This window comes from Arachis stenosperma, chromosome 2 (assembly GCF_014773155.1).
Source record: "Arachis stenosperma cultivar V10309 chromosome 2, arast.V10309.gnm1.PFL2, whole genome shotgun sequence".
Lineage (NCBI taxonomy): Eukaryota > Viridiplantae > Streptophyta > Magnoliopsida > Fabales > Fabaceae > Arachis > Arachis stenosperma.
Genome location: NC_080378.1, coordinates 63,575,669 through 63,592,712, shown reverse-complemented (window position 1 = coordinate 63,592,712; position 17,044 = coordinate 63,575,669).

Below are 17,044 nucleotides of genomic sequence, written 5' to 3'. Positions count from 1 at the left end.
GAGAAGTGGATGCTCCCTCAGCTTGAGAGGAGAGCTTTTGGCGTTTCAACTCTTGGAGTTCACGCCCCTGCTTCTCTTGTTCCTTCAGCAATTTACAGAGCATGCAGTTCTGATTCTGCTGTTCTTCCTTAAGTTGCTCCATAGTCTCTTACAACTTGTTGATAGATGCTTCTAGGCTGGCCCATTAGCCAATTTCAGGGAATTCAGGGAGGAACTCCTGCGCCCTCCTTTTGATAGAGTTGTCTTGCATTTGTCCTTTCATTGACTTCTTGGTGATTGGATGTTCAATGGGTATGAATTCATCTACTCCCATCTTTACCCCAGCCTCTTTACAGAGCAAGGAGATCAAGCTTGGGTAAGCCAATTTGGCTTCAGTGGAATTCTTATTTGCAATTGTGTAGATCTCACAAGCAATCACATGATGCACCTCCACTTCTTTTCCAAGCATAATGCAATGAATCATCACTGCTCTCTTGATAGTGACCTCAGAACGGTTGCTAGTGGGCAGTATAGAACGCCCAATAAAGTCTAGCCAACCTCTTGCAATTGGTTTGAGGTCTCCCCTCTTGAGTTGGTTTGGGACACCCTTTGAATTGGTTATCCACTTAGTTCCAGGGAGGCATATGTCCTCTAGAACTTGATCCAACCCTTTATCTGCTCTCACCATTCTCCTATTAAAGGAGTCAGGATCATCTTGCAGTTGAGGCAACTTGAAGATTTCTCTTATTTTGTCCAGATGGAAGTACATAACTTTCCCTCTGACCATGGTTCTGTAGGTATGGTAAGCGGTTCCAGTCATTCTCTGCTTATCTGTTAGCCACAGATTTGAGTAGAATTCCTGAACCATGTTCCTTTCAACCTTTATCTCAGGATTGGTTAGAACTTCCCATCCTCTGTTTCGAATTTTCTCTTGGATCTCCGGATATTCATCTTCTTTCAGATCAAATTTTACATCCGGGATCACTGACCTCAGACCCATTATTTTGTGATAATGGTCTTCATGTTCTTTGGTTAAGAACTTCTCTTGATTCCAAAGATTCTTTGGATTATTCTCTTTCTTTCCTCTTAAATTGGTTTGTTTTGCCTTAGGAGCCATGATATTGATGAATCTTGGCTTTAGTGATCACGGAAAAGCACACCAAACTTAGAGGTTTGCTTGTCCTCAAGCAAAAGAAAGGAAGGAGAAGAGAGAGGAGAAGAGCAAATTCGAATGGTGTGGGGAAATGGTGAGGCCGAACGTGTTCTTATAAGGGGGGGGGGAAAGGAGATTTCGAAAAAAAAAAAGAAGAGATTTGAGAAGATATGGAGAGAATTTGAAAAAAAAAAGGGTGAGTTTTTGAATGAGATTTGGAATTGATTTGAGATAGATTTGAAGAATGGTTTTGATTTTTGAAGATTTGAGAGTGAATGATGAGAGGGTGAAGTGTGTTTATGTAGAAGAGTATGGGTAACAAAAGGAAAGTTTTAAAAAATTTGATTGAAAAACGAAATCTTGGTCCCCCCACCTTTCTGGCGTTAAACGCCCAGAATGGCATCCATTCTGGCGTTTAACGCCCATCTGTTGCCCAATTTGGGCGTTTAACGCCCAGCCAGGTGCCCTGGCTGGCGTTAAACGCCAGAATTCCTTTATCACTGGGCGTTTTGCTAAACGCCCAGGATGCGGCACACCTGGCGTTAAACGCCCAGAATGGTGCCCATTCTGGCGTTTAACGCCCAAAATGGCACCATTCCTGGCGTTAAACGCCCAGAATGGTACCCATTCTGGCGTTTAACGCCCAAAATGCCCCTTACTGGCGTTTTTTCGCCAGCAAGCTCTTTTTCTCTGCTTTTTGAGTTGAATCCTTCTGTAACTCTGTGAATTGCTTCATTTTTGATACTTGCCTCTGTAAAAACAAATCATATAACCTCCTAATGACTGGGTTGCCTCCCAGCAAGCGCTTCTTTACTGTCTTTAGCTGGACTTTTACTGAGACTCACTCAAGTCTCAGTTTTGAGCATTCCTGCTCAAAATTGCTTTCAAGATAATGATTGATTCTCTGTCCATTAACAATGAACTTTTTGTCAGAATCAATGTCCTGAAGCTCAACATATCCATATGGTGACACTCCTGTGATCACATACGGACCCCTCCACCGGAATTTGAGTTTTCCTGGAAACAATTTGAGCCTAGAGTTGAAGAGCAGAACTTTTTGTCCTAGCTCAAAGACTCTGGTTGACAACTTCTTGTCATGCCACTTCTTTGCCTTTTCCTTATAAATTTTTGCATTTTCAAAGGCATTGAGTCTGAACTCCTCTAGCTCATTTAACTGGAGCAATCTTTTTTCACCAGCTAACTGAGCATCCATGTTTAGGAATCTGGTTGCCCAGTAGGCTTTATGTTCCAGTTCCACGGGCAGATGACAGGCCTTCCCATACACCAGTTGGTATGGAGAGGTTCCTATAGGAGTCTTGAATGCTGTTCTGTATGCCCACAGAGCATCATCCAAGCTCTTTGCCCAATCCTTTCTTCGGGCTATCACAGTCCGTTCTAGGATTCTTTTTAGCTCTCTGTTAGAGACTTCAGCTTGCCCATTTGTCTGTGGATGATACGGAGTTGCCACTTTGTGGCTAATTCCATATCTGACCATAGCAGAGTACAGCTGTCTATTGCAGAAATGAGTGCCCCCATCACTGATTAGTACTCTGGGAACACCAAACCTACTGAAGATGTGTTTCTGGAGGAATTTCAGCACGGTCTTGGTATCATTGGTGGGTGTAGCAATTGCTTCTACCCACTTAGATACATAGTCTACTGCCACCAGAATGTAAGTGTTTGAATATGATGGTGGGAATGGACCCATGAAGTCAATTCCCCATACATCAAACAATTCTATCTCTAATATCCCTTGTTGAGGCATGGCATATCCGTGAGGCAAGTTACCAGCTCTTTGGCAGCTGTCACAGTTACGCACAAACTCTCGGGAATCTTTATAGAGAGTAGGCCAGTAGAAGCCACATTGGAGGACTTTAGTGGCTGTTCGCTCACTTCCAAAATGTCCTCCATACTGTGATCCATGGCAATGCCATAGGATCCTTTGTGCTTCTTCTCTGGGTACACATCTGCGGATCATTCCGTCTGCACATCTCTTAAAGAGATATGGCTCATCCCATAAGTAGTACTTGGCATCTGAAATTAATTTCTTTCTTTGCACTCTGCTGTACTCCTGGGGTATGAACCTTACAGCTTTATAGTTTGCAATGTCTGCAAACCATGGAGCTTCCTGAATGGCAAAGAGTTGCTCATCTGAGAAAGTCTCAGAGATCTCAGTAGAAGGGAGGGACGTCCCAGCTACTGGCTCTATTCGGGACAGATGATCAGCTACTTGGTTCTCTGTCCCTTTTCTGTCTCTTATTTCTATATCAAACTCTTACAGAAGCAACACCCATCTTATTAGCCTGGGTTTTGAATCCTGCTTTGTGAGTAAGTATTTAAGAGCAGCATGGTCAGTGTACACAATCACTTTGGATCCCACTAGATAAGATCTAAACTTGTCAATGGCATAAACCACTACAAGTAATTCTTTTTCTGTGGTTGTGTAATTCTTCTGTGCATCATTTAGAACACGGCTAGCATAATAAATGACGTGCAGAAGCTTGTTATGCCTCTGTCCCAACACTGCACCAATGGCATGGTCACTGGCATCACACATTAGTTCAAATGGCAATGTCCAATCTGGTGCAGAGATGACTGGTGCTGTGACCAGCTTAGCTTTCAGGGTCTCAAATGCCTGCAGACACTGTGTGTCAAACACAAATGGTGTGTCAGCAGCTAGCAGATTACTCAGAGGTTTTGCAATTTTCGAAAAATCCTTTATGAACCTTCTGTAGAATCCTGTATGCCCCAGAAAGCTTCTGATTGCCTTAACATTGGCAGGTGGTGGTAATTTTTCAATTACCTCTACCTTTGCCTTATCCACCTCTATTCCCCTGCTTGAAATTTTGTGCCCAAGGACAATTCCCTCAGTCACCATAAAGTGACATTTCTCCCAGTTTAAAACCAGGTTAGTCTCTTGGCACCTTTTCAGGACAAGTGCTAGGTGATTAAGACAGGAGCTGAATGAGTCTCCATATACTGAGAAGTCATCCATGAAGACTTCCAGAAATTTCTCTACCATGTCTGAGAAGATAGAGAGCATGCACCTCTGAAAGGTTGCAGGTGCATTGCACAGACCAAAAGGCATCCTTCTGTAGGCAAACACGCCAGAAGGGCAAGTAAATGCTGTTTTCTCTTGGTCCTGAGGATCTACTACAATTTGGTTGTAGCCTGCATAGCCATCCAAAAAGTAGTAATAATCATGACCAGCTAGTCTTTCTAGCATTTGGTCTATGAATGGTAAAGGAAAATGATCCTTTCTGGTGGCTGTATTGAGCCTTCTGTAGTCAATACACATACGCCACCCTGTGACTGTTCTTGTAGGAACCAGTTCATTTTTTTCATTATGAACCACTGTCATGCCTCCCTTTTTGGGGACAACTTGGACAGGGCTCACCCAGGGGCTATCAGAAATAGGATAAATAATCCCAGCCTCTAGTAATTTAGTGACCTCTTTCTGCACCACCTCCTTCATGGCTGGATTTAGCCTCCTCTGTGGTTGGACCACTGGTTTGGCATTATCCTTCAACAGGATCTTGTGCATGCATCTAGCTGGGCTAATGCCCTTAAGATCACTTATGGACCACCCAAGAGCTGTCTTGTGTGTCCTTAGCACTTGAATCAGTGCTTCCTCTTCCTGTGGATTCAAAGCAGAGCTTATAATCACTGGAAAAGTGTCACCCTCTCCCAGAAATGCATACTTCAGGGATGGTGGTAGTGGTTTGAGTTCAGGTTTGGGAGGCTTATCCTCCTCCTGAGGAATTTTCGAAAATTCCTTTGTTTCCTGTGGTTCTTCTTGATCAGGTTGAACATCCTTGAAGATGTCTTCAAGCTCTGATTCTAGGCTTTCAGTCATATTGATCTCTTCCACTAGAGAGTCAATAATGTCAGCGCCCATGCAGTCATTTAGTGTGTCTAGATGCTGCATAGCTTTTACAGCATTCAACTTGAACTCATCCTCATTGACTCTCAGGGTTACTTCCCCTTTTTGTACATCAATGAGAGTTCGTCCAGTTGCTAGGAAAGGTCTTCCTAGAATGAGAGTTGCACTTTTGTGCTCCTCCATTTCCAGCACCACAAAGTCAGTTGGAAAGGCAAATGGCCCAACCTTGACAATCATGTCCTCTATTATGCCTGATGGATGTTTAATGGAGCCATCAGCAAGTTGGAGGCATATCCTGGTTGGTTTGACTTCTCCAGTCAACCCAAGCTTTCTAATAGTGGATGCAGGTATTAGATTGATGCTTGCTCCAAGATCACATAGGGCTGTCTTGGTGCAAGCACCTTCTAATGTGCATGGTATCATAAAGCTTCCTGGATCTTGAAGCTTTTCTGGTAAGCTTTTCAGAATGACTGCACTGCATTCTTCAGTGAGAAATACTTTTTCAGTTTCTCTCCAATCCTTCTTATGACTTAAGATCTCTTTCATGAACTTAGCATAAGAAGGTATTTGCTCAAGTGCCTCTGCAAATGGAATCTTTATTTCAAGAGTCCTTAAATAATCTGCAAAGCGGGCAAATTGCTTATCCTGCTCCGCTTGGCGGAGTTTCTGAGGATAAGGCATCTTGGCTTTATATTCTTCAACCTTAGTTGTTGCAGGCTTATTCCTTACAGAAGTGGTTGAAGAAGCCTTTTTAGAGGGATTACTGTCAGCACTCTCAGGTGTCTGATCCTCCCTTGGCGTCTGAACGCCAGGAATGGGTGAAGATTGGGCGTTAAACGGCAACTTCTCTCCCTTTTCTGGCGTTTGAACGCCAGAACTGGGCAAGGAATGGGCGTTTAACGCCAGCTTTCCTTCCCCTTCTGGCGTTTGAACGCCACTAGCATTCCTCTCTGGGCTCTTACTGTCCTCAGAGGGATTTTGAACAGGGGTTTGGTTATCCTCTGTCAATTGTTCCTTATTTGACTTTTTGCTCTTTTGAGTGGTGTTGTTCAGTGTCTTCCCACTCCTCAGTTGAACTGCTTGACACTCTCCTGTTATCTGTTTAGATATCTGCTGTTTTGCTTGATTCAACTGCAGTTCTATGTTCTTGTTAGCAACTTTAGTTTCATGGAGCATCTCTTTAAATTCTGCTAACTGTTCTGTCATCAGGAGTAACTGTTGATTAAGCTCAATCATCTGTTCTTGAGGATTAGGATCAGTGACTACTGCCATGACTTCCTCCTTTGGAAAGAACTCATTGCTAGAGTATAAGTATTGGTTTCTAGCAACAGTGTCTATAAGCTCTTGAGCTTCTTCAATTGTCTTCCTCATGTGTATAGATCCACCAGCTGAGTGGTCTAAAGACATCTGAGCTTTTTCCGTAAGCCCATAGTAGAAGATGTCTAAATGTACCCACTCTGAAAACATTTCAGAGGGGCATTTTCTAAGCATACCTCTATACCTCTCCCAGGCATTATAAAGGGATTCATTATCCTCTTGTTTAAAGCCTTGGATGTCCAGCCTTAGCTGTGTCATCCTCTTTGGAGGGTAAAAATGATTCAGGAATTTGTCTGATAACTGTTTCCATGTCTTTATGCTTGCTGTAGGTTGGTTATTCAACCACCTTTTAGCTTGATCTTTTACAGGAAATGGAAACAGTAATAGTCTGTAGACATCCTGATCCACCTCTTTATCATGTACTGTGTCAGCAATTTGCAAGAACTGTGCCAGAAACTCAGTAGGTTCTTCCTGTGGAAGACCGGAATACTGGCAATTTTGCTGCACTATGATAATGAGTTGAGGATTTAGCTCAAAGCTGCTTGCTTTGATGGGAGGTGTACAGATGCTACTCCCATATGCAGCTGTAATGGGGTTAGCATATGACCCCAGAGTCCTTCTGGACTGATCAATCCCACTTAGGTCCATAACGGATAAAGGAAAATGATATGGATTGCAAATAGATAAATTTTGTTTTTTTTTTTTGAATTAACCGAAAAAATAAAATAAAATAAAATAAAACAAAAGGAAAACAAAATAAAAATTCGAAAATTAAAAGAAAATAAGATCAAAGCAAATTGAAAACTGACTCAATTAGTTAATTAAAAAGATTTTGAGATTAGCAATTAGAAAGATATGATTGAAAAATTTTTATGAAAAAGATTTGATTTTTGAAAAGAGGAAAGAGAAAAACAACAAAATGACACCAAACTTAAAATTTTTAGAAAATCAAACACAATTTTTCGAAAATTTTAAAAGAAAAACATAAAGAGGACACCAAACTTAGAATTTTTACGGATCAAAAAGGGACTAAAGACATGCAAATTCGAAAATTAGAAGAAAAACAAAAGCATGCAATTGAAAACAAACTTAAAATATGAAACTAGACTCAAATAAAAGACTCTAAACTAACAAAAATAAAACAGTCCTAATCTAAGCAACAAGATAAACCGTCAGTTGTCCAAACTCGAACAATCCCCGGCAACGGCGCCAAAAACTTGGTGCACGAAATTGCAATCACACTTTTGCAACCTCGCACAACTAACCAGCAAGTGCATTGGGTCGTCCAAGTAATACCTTACGTGAGTAAGGGTCGATCCCACGGAGATTGTCGGCTTGAAGCAAGCTATGGTTATCTTGTAAATCTTAGTCAGGATATCAGAAATTATCAGGATTGATTGTGAAAAGCAAAAGAACATGAAATAAGTACTTGTTACACAGAAAGGGGAATAGGTTGAGGTTTTGGAGATGCTCCATCTTACGAATCTCTGCTTTCCTACTGTCTTCTTCATCAAACACGCAAGACTCCTTCCATGGCAAGCTGTATGTAGGGTTTCACCGTTGTCAGTGGCTACCTCCCATCCTCTCAGTGGAAATGTTCAACGCACCCTGTCACGGCACGGCTATCCATCTGTCGGTTCTCGATCAGGCCGGAATAGAATCCATTGATTCTTTTGCGTCTGTCACTAACGCCCCGCCTTCAGGAGTTTGAAGCTCGTCACAGTCATTTAATCATTGAATCCTACTCAGAATACCACAGACAAGGTTTAGACCTTCCGGATTCTCTTGAATGCCGTCATCAGTTCTAGCTTATACCACGAAGATTCCGGTTAAAAAACCCAAGAGATATCTACTTAATCTAAGGTAGAACGGAGGTGGTTGTCAAGCACACGTTCATAGTTGAGAATGATGATGAGTGTCACGGATCACCACATTCATCCGGTTTAAGAACAAGTAATATCTTGGAATGGAAGCAAGCATGATTGAATAAGAAAAAGTAGTAATTGCATTAATCCATCAAGACACAGCAGAGCTCCTCACCCCCAACCATGGGGTTTAGAGACTCATGCTGTAAGAAGTACACAAAGAAACGTGTAAAGTGTCATCAGGTACAGATACAATGTCAAAAGATCCTATTAATAGTGAACTAGTAACCTAAGGTTTACAGAATTGAGTAAATGACAGAAAAATCCACTTCTGGGTCCACTTAGTGTGTGCTTCGGCTGAACAATGAAGCATTTTCGTGTAGAGACCTTTTTTGGAGTTAAACGCCAGCTTTTATGCCAGTTTGGGCGTTTAACTCCAAGTTTTATGCCAGTTCCAGCGTTAAACGCTGGAAATTCTGAGGCTGATTTGCCACGCCAGTTTGGGCCATCAAATCTTGGGCAAAGTATGGACTATCATATATTGCTGGAAATCCCAGGATGTCTACTTTCCAACGCCGTTGAGAGCGCGCCAATTGGGTTTCCGTAGCTCCAGAAAATCCACTTTGAGTGCAGGGAGGTCAGAATCCAACAGCATCTGCAGTCCTTTTCAGCCTCTAAATCAGATTTTTGCTCAGAACCCTCAATTTCAGTCAGAAAATACCTGAAATCACAGAAAAACACACAAACTCATAGTAAAGTCCAGAAAAGTGAATTTTAACTAAAAAATAATAAAAATATACTAAAAACTTAACTAAATATACTAAAAGCATACTAAAAACAATGCCAAAAAGCGTATAAATTATCCGCTCATCAGGCAGCCACATAATAAAGTAAACAAACATTGAGATTTCATGAACAAATAAAGCTTGATGGACGAATAAATCATACGGCATCCACATATTTTAAGAAGGCTATGGCCCACTATTCTCATCAATTTTGTACAAATAAATCATATGGACAGCGACATATAAAGCATCATGAACAAATAAAGCATCATGGACAATTTTTGTACTACCTCAATTTCAACTTCACTCTCAGAATCATCAGACTCTATTTCTTTGTGGTTAGGTTTGATCTTGTTCGGTGCCACATCAACAATAGTGGGTCGCACACCCTGTCTAACCAAGTCTACCTCGCCAATATCACTCAAGGGTATCGGACTATTCGCCGATTCATGTGGCTCTCTTATGTTAGGGTCAAACTGTAATTGGACACCAATGTTAAACAAGTCTCTTGGAACCGTTTTCATTACATAATACTTCTGGGGAATATATGGATCTTTCACATAAAAGCACTGGTGTGGTTGGCTTGCCAACACAAATTGTTCGTCTTGGTAACATCTTTTGTTGAAATTAACGTATGTCAGACCATAATCATCTTCCTCAGCCATAAACCACTCACACTTAAATAACACAACTTTAAATTGGCTATAATAGTCTAACTCGATAATATCCATGATTCTACCATAATATCTTATATTGGCTGTGATTGGTTTTTGGTCCTTAACACTTGCAAAGCTTGTAGTTTCAGCTACCACACTGACACCACTGTTTTGCGTTTTTCGCATCACTTCTCACCATTTAGTATAAAATCTGTACCCATTGACGACATAAGCAGAAAATGATTTTGCCACTTTATTTAGACCCTTAGACAACTGTTGTATCCAACTGGGAACATCATCCTTCATGGCACGTCTTGTAAACCAGTCTATAAAGTCTTCATTCTGATCTTTAACAACGTTCCACTTTCGCTTCCGCTTGTCTTGCTTTTGTTGCTCACCATGTTCTCTACAAGGGATGTATATTATTATGTAATACTACCAAAATTAGTCTAAGGAATAGAACTAATGAGAAGTGCAAATTTACCTCATGTAAGGCTCCACGTTAATACAATTGTTCAATACATATGCATTAGCTTGAAGGAGTGATTTCTCGTCCAAAATAATTAGTTGTCTTTTTTTCCACCCAATGGACTTCCCTTGTTTGTGAACAAGTTTGAATCAGGCTCTTTGGTTGAAGTGCCTTTATCTTTATTCTGAGATACTCGATTGAATATTATTTTCACTCCTTCATGCAAATATCTTGAACAAAAAGTTAAACACTCTTCAGCCAAATAACCATCCGCAATTGATCCTTTTGGACGACTTCTATTACACATACCCTTTTAGTGTGCACATGTATTTCTCAATCGGATACATCCATCGAAACTGGATGGGACTACCTAACCTTAATTGATTAGCTAAATGAATAGGCAAATGAACTATTATATCAAAAAAGGTAGGGGGAAAAATCCTCTCCAACTGGCACAATGTCTCTACAATCTCTGACTCCAAACCATTAATCTATTCTAAAGAGATTTCCTTTTGACATAGCCGACGAAAAAAGGAACCCAAGCGAACTAACGGTCCAGCAACATGATCTGGAAGAATGCTCTTGATTGGTATTTGCAACAGGTAATGCAACATGAAGTGAGCATCATGAGTCTTGTAACCGTAAAGCTTTATCTCTTCTTGTTGTACACAACGAGAAATGTTTGAAGCACTTCCATCAGGCAATTTTGTTTTCTTCAAAACACCGCAAAAAATGGATTTCTCGGCTTTGGTCATGGAGAAGCATGCTCTAGTAACTTTAGTTTTTTTGCCATCCTTCGTATTTATTGGGTAAAGATTCTTTCGAATGCCCATCTCCTTAAGATCATAACGAGCCTTTGCATGATCCTTTGTCTTTCCAGGAATATCCAATAAGGTACCAATTATACTGTCGACTATGTTTTTTTCGATATGCATTACATCAAGGTTGTGCCTGAGCATACAATGCTGCCAATATGGTAACTCAAAAAATATTGATCTTTTTTTCCATTGGCCGTTACTTTTGCTTTGCGTCTTCCCAAGGGCATTATCTATTGACTTTAGCATATCTAGAACCTCTTCACTTGTTAACATTCATGGTGGACTGAATTCTATTTTTCCATTAAAAGATCTCTTGTTAGACCTCCATGCATGATCAATTGGCAAAAATCTCCTACGGTCCATGTAAACTGTCTTTTGACTATGTTTCAAGTAACAAAAAGAAGTATCATGGTTACAACAAGGGCAAGCAAGCTTCCCTTTCGTACTCCAATAGGACAACATCGCATATGTAGGAAAATCATTGATTGTCCAAAGAAGTGCAGCATGCATTTGAAAATTTTATCCCTTAAAAGAATCATATGTATCTATCCCTGACACCCATAGCTCCTTTAGCTCTTCGATCAATGGTTGCAAAAAATATCAATATTATTTCCTAGGGAACAAGGTCCAAGTATGAGTAAAGAGAGCATGTAGTATTCTGACTTCATGGACATCCAAGGGGGGAAATTGTACATTAAGACAACTGGTCATGTGTTATGTGACACGTTTATAGTTCGGAAAGGATTAAAACCATCACTTGCCAAACCAAGCCTCAAGTTCTAAAGTTCTTTTGAAAAGTTTGGGTACCGAGTGTCCAAGTTCTTCCATGCTTGGCCATCAGCAGGGTGCCTTATGTAACCGTCTTTCAAACGCTGCTCATCATGCCACCTCAATGCCTCTGCTATGTTTGGGCACATAAAAAGCCTTTTAAGCCTTGGTATTAAAGGAAAGTATATTAAGGTCTTCGCAACAACCTTATGAACTTTATTGGGAAGCGCAAAGTCATCTTCGTTGCCATCCATAGTAGGAGTCTGATTATATCAAGACTCTCCACAGATATGGCAAATTGAGTCATTTATGTACTCATTCCGATATAGCATGCAGTCATTAGGACATGCATCAATCTTTTCATAGTCAAGACCCAAGTCTTTAACCATATTCTTTGCTTTATTAAAAGAAGTGGGAATGTTCAAATCAGGTATAGCTTCTTTCAATAACTCCAAGAGGGAGGTAAAGGATGTGTTACTCCAACCATGCAGACACTTCAAGTGGTAAAGACGAATGATAAACGATAGTCTCGAAAATCCAGTAGTACAATTCGGATGTAATTCTAGACCTGCTTCATCTACCAGCTTATAAAATCTCTTCGCATCTTCATTTAACCCGTTGTTTCCCTCTTCAAGATTTGTCATATTTCCGAATGCATCACGCAGCAACCTGTCAATATCATCAATGCCCCCTTAATCATCAATGTCACTATCTACAACTGTTGGAATTACCGATTCCCCATGATTAATCCATCATTTATAACCTTCGACAAAACCATAGCAAATAAGATGCTCATGTACGTCTTCTTGTTCACGCCAATAAGTGTTTCCACACTTTGCACATGGACATTGGATTTCTTTTCCAACCGGTTTTCCAATTACGAAGGCAAACTCTAAAAAATTATTTACACCAACTATGTACTCGTTCTCAAAACTTGGTAAATCCATCCAATCTTTTGACAAAACATGATTAAACCTAAGAATGCAAATATCTGAACTTACTAAGCATAATCTAATAGGTTAATTATAGAGACAATCTAACTACCATATATGTGCTTACTACCCTAGTTAAATGTGCTATCAAATTATTATATATGGCAATTACAAGATAAACTTACTGCTTAGTTCCTTCATTTTGAAATGCCATATGAAGTTTTTATAAACGGTGCCGCAGCAACTTCTGTTATCTTTACCAGTACGAAAAAATTATCTTGTACACAAAACAAAGTCAAAATAATCAAGTTCAGAAAGGGAAAACCAAATAATGCCCAATTTTAAGTTTCTATACTAATGTACATTTTTTTGCACTTATTAAGTTAACTTTTTTTACTAATATGGGTTCGCATCTAAAATAGGCAGAATAATTCCCATTAGTGTCCCATGATCTTGATATATACATAATATAGAGTAGCAGGATAAGTTCTAACTAATAATGCAGTGTAATAATAGGGAATAAGGTTGAGCTTTAAATTACCGAGTCAATGTTGCAAAACTGACGAGCTCAAAGGGACAGATTAGACTTCAGAAACCAAAAACATCATCACTTTGTGGAGGTAAAGACTCATGAAATAGACCTATGAAAAAGAATTTTCTATACATGATTTAAAAAATTTTCTATACAGCAGCATAACAAATAATCACCCCTAAATTAAATCAAACCAACAGCATAACAAAATCACTAATCATAAATCACAGATCACTTTTCACAAATTCAAAATTCAAAACACTCAGTGCCATAAGTCCATAACAAAATAGCAGCTTAACAAGTCACTAATCAAAATTTTATTATTATTTTATTTATTTTGTGTAAACTATCTATTAGAATGTGCATCCGAAAATATGTTTTCAAGCTTACAAAAATTTAAAAAATTAAAAGTAATACTAATATTAAGAATCGTTTTTTCTTTTTAGGTTTTGGAAAATAAAGTTATTTGTAAGAAGGCTATTATAAGAGTTCTCCAATTTGAAGGCCATGTTATCCACGGTGATTGTGGGCCATCTAGACAATCAATATATATATATATATATATATATATATATATATATATATATATATATATATATATATCTTTTTTTTTTTTACAGAACTTGGGTCTAGTGACCTGGATTTGAATTCAATTGTAGCCTTTGAAAAATAAAAAATCATTGAGTAGTTGGGACTATGATATGGGCTTTATGCTAGAAATGTATCATTTAGTCTTAAGAATCAAACACAAAAATTAGTATTTTTATATTAAAGTCAATTTACAAGCATTTTTTTTCATTCAACTCACTCATGGAAGGGGTTCACCCAATGGACCATAATTGAAACCAAAAACACTGAAACTTAACTAAGTGATCGTATAAACATAAATATAAATTGTAAGAGAAACAAGTAGAAGACTTTATTCCTGCTCACTGTACACATACATATATAAACTACTATTGACAAGAGTTTAAATACAAGTAAGAATATCATTAGCTGTTGATTTGAATATGGGAAAGATAAAAGTTCATTAACCATACATCTAACCTCTAATATTCCAGGGAAGCAAAAAGAGAGAAGATCCATGCATTTAAGAGGCCACTTTTTTATGGAGGATAGAAAAATAAGACCTGGAAAAATTTGAATATGAGTGTTAAAAGGTACTCAGACCTTCCCTAGTGCCACAAAAGACACCCAAGGGACAAAGAAAAAGCTACAAAATGGGAGGAGTGCAAAGAAATGACATTGAGAAGTGGGAAGGCTGTGGGAAAGGAAGCCACCATTAAGAAGAACACGATAGAGAGGTTTCAAAAAAGAAGATAGAGGAGAGAAATGAGGAGGATCACAAGACTAAAGACTCACAAATGTCAAAGGAAGACAAGCACATCCTTGAACCACAGCCACAAGAGAAGAAGAAAGAGGTGAAGTCATATGTCTCCAAACTTTCATATCCTCAAATGTTCAAGGAAGAAAACAAGGAGAAGCAGTACTCCAAATTCTTGGAGATATTCAAGACACTCCACATCAATATTCCTTTCACAGAAGCACTTGAAGATGCCACTATATGCCAAGTTTATGAAGGAACTGTTAACAAAGAAAAGGCCCTTGAAAGAAGGACAAATTGTTGAGATGACAATGGAGTGTAGTGCTATGTTCCAAAGAGGTCTACCAGTGAAGAAAGATGATCCTGGGAGCTCTCATATCCCTTGCACCATAGGGAACATCACAATTAAGAAATCATTCTATGACCTTGGTGCAAGCATAAACTTGATTCCTCTATCTCTCATGAGGAAACTTCAAATTCTTGAACTGAAATCCACTCGGATAGTGATCCACACAAACTTGTCTCTCAACAAGTTTCCCTTTGGCAAGTATTCCGAATTGTCGTCAAGTAAAAACTCACAATAGAGTGAGGTCGAATCCCACAGGGGTTGATTGGTCGAGCAACTTTAATTAGAGGAGTGTTCTAGTCAAGCTAAGCCAAATTGAGTGAGAATTGCAGAAAATTAAAGGCGGGAAAGATAAATGACATGGAATATAAATTTGCAGAATCTTAAATGGGGGATTGGGGAGATGAGCAAGAAAGTAAATAATAGAAAGTAAAGAGAATGGGTAAGATCAGAGATGGGAAATTCATTGGGCTTAGGAGATGTTACATTCTCCGGATCAAGTTCATCTTCATCTCTTCCTCAATCAATGCATTCATTGATCTCATTGGCAATCTTAGGTGATTGGATCCCAATTTCTTGGCAACCCAATCTCTCTAAGCTTGAACAATTTTCCAATTTCTTGATTTAATTGCTCATGAGAAGAGATGAAGTTTGGTCACTGATTATACCATATACCTTCATGGATCAAAGTATTGGTAGGATTACATGTCACGATATCCATCCAACCCCCAACCTAATCCAATGTGAGAAAGCATTTCTAGCATGATCTCCTCATTCATCTTCCAAGGCTCAGAGGAGATCCAATTATGGAGAGTTTCTTTTCTAAGATAACTAACCAATTGGTTGAAGACCGAAAGCTTTCTAGCAAAATCAAGAGAAAAGAAAGAGGAAGAAGAATGAAAACTATAATTGATCTATCAAGTTACAACAAAGCTCCCTAACCCAATGAAATGGGTTTAGTTGTTCATAGCTCTGGGAATGGAACGCGTAAAAGAAAAGTGCATTCTAAAGTAACTAGAAATTGCAGAGTAAATATACAGAGTGTAGCTCCCAATAATGCCGAGCTCTCTTCTAGTTAAAAACTACTCCTATATATACTACTCTTCTGATCTTCTAGTTAGCTCTCCAAGTCTTGGATATGGGTCTTTGATCTTTAGTTGAAGCAGTTACAGTCCTCAGTGGGCTCAGCTTTGCTTGCAGAAAGAGGGTGAGTCAGGAATGGTATGCAGTTAGTCAGGACGTTAGTGGTGTTAACGTTAAGTGTGAATTCTGGTTCGAAGACGTTAGTGACACTAACTTTGTCACTAACGTCCCAACCTACTTGAGCCACGTTAACTCCAACGTTAGTGGCACTAACGTGACCACTAACATAGCCTTTCCATCCTTCGCTAGCGTTATTGGCGCTAACTTTGCCAATAACGCTACCTTCTTCCCCTTTTCTCCCATGTTAATGGTCCTCGTTAGTGTAACTAACGTGACCATTAACGTAGGCATGCCATGACACGAAGGCGTTAGTGACACTAACTTTGTCACTAACGCTACAAAACTCTTTCTCTTCCACGTTAGAGCTCACCTTAATTGCATTAACGTGGCCACTAACGTGGGTGTACTTTGCCATCTCCAACGTTAGTGACAAAGTTCATGTCACTAACGTTGGCATCTTCATTCCTTGCTCCATGATGAGCGGATAATTTATACGCTTTTTCGCATTGTTTTTAGGTAGTTTTTAGTATGATCTAGTTACTTTTAGGGATGTTTTCATTATTTTTTATGCTAAATTCACATTTCTTGACTTTACTATGAGTTTGTGTGTTTTTTTGTGATTTCAGGTATTTTCTGGCTGAAATTGAGGGACCTGAGCAAAACTCTGATAGGAGGCTGACAAAGGACTGCTGATGCTGTTGGAATTTGACCTCCCTGCACTCAAAATAGATTTTCTAGAGCTACAGAAAATCAAATGGCGCGCTCTCAACGGCGTTAGAAAGTAGACATCCAGAGCTTTCCAGCAATATATAATAGTCCATACTTTATTCGTAATTAGATGACGTAAACTGGCGCTCAACGCCAGTTCCATGCTGTATTCTGGAGTCAAACGGCAGAAACACGTCACGAACCAGAGTTGAACGCCCAAAACACGTTACAACTTGGCGTTCAACTCCAAGAGAAGCCTCAACTCGTGGATAGATCAAGCTCAGCCCAAGCACATACCAAGTGGGC